We start from the raw sequence: 1,013 nt of genomic DNA on the forward strand, positions 1-1,013 counted from the left end.
CGATAGGTATTTATATATGTGTATTTTTGGTGAAAAAAATACCTCTTAATGAATCCGATGACAATTATTGTAGGGGTGGGGGTCACAACCCACTCTTTGAGGATTCACCTAGTGAGTGTGGTGGTGGGGCCGCCACTGTGAGATATGGGCTAATCTCTAAGTGACACTCACGAAACAAGATACAAGCGCAAGGCCGTGTAACGCGCTACCACTGATTAGAACCTATTGAACACCAATATTGTAGGGGTTGTGTACTAAAGTCCGGTTAAAGAATATGTAGTTCAAGACAATCAAGTCACTATATTTTTCTCGGATGGAAGTTCATAAACACTAGGTATAAGGCTCAAACCCGGAAGGTTCCTTATACCGAAATACAATATCACATGCTCTTTCTCTTATATTTTTATACAAATTATCTTTCAGAAAATATATTTTAAAATTTTAAATTATGTGGGGGAATGTTGATAAATATTTGTGTTTTAATTTAAAATTTATAAATATATTAATTCTATTTTATAAAATAAAATATTTATTTTAGATTTTCTTAAGATTTTGTTTTAATGAGTCAAACTAGTTTGTTAGATTTGTTTTGACAATTGTAGGTTAGTTTCCAACGGTCATATTTCCAATGGTCATATTTTGTTTGTTGCTTAAGGTGATCTGTGCCTATATATTATCTTTCTTCATTTCTAAAAAGATGACAGAACAACAGTCTCATCTTTTTCTCCCAAAATTTTCTATTTCTTCTCTTATAAAATAATTTATTTCTTGAGAGTAAGAGCATTGGTGTTCATAAGGTTCGGGGATCCTTTTGCTGCACACGATCGAAACCAACGGGTTGTCATATCTTGGGAGAGGAGCGCAATCAAAATTTCTTACCCGTGCAGTGGGGGCGTTTTCTCTCTAAGGATAGCGTTTACGCGCTTCAACCCAGGCTATATCTTTCTTCCCTTAATTTATTTTTTCTTTGTGCTTATTGTATGTTATAATGCATTATTCATGTGTTGTCAATT

Source organism: Glycine max, chromosome 4 (assembly GCF_000004515.6).
Source record: "Glycine max cultivar Williams 82 chromosome 4, Glycine_max_v4.0, whole genome shotgun sequence".
Lineage (NCBI taxonomy): Eukaryota > Viridiplantae > Streptophyta > Magnoliopsida > Fabales > Fabaceae > Glycine > Glycine max.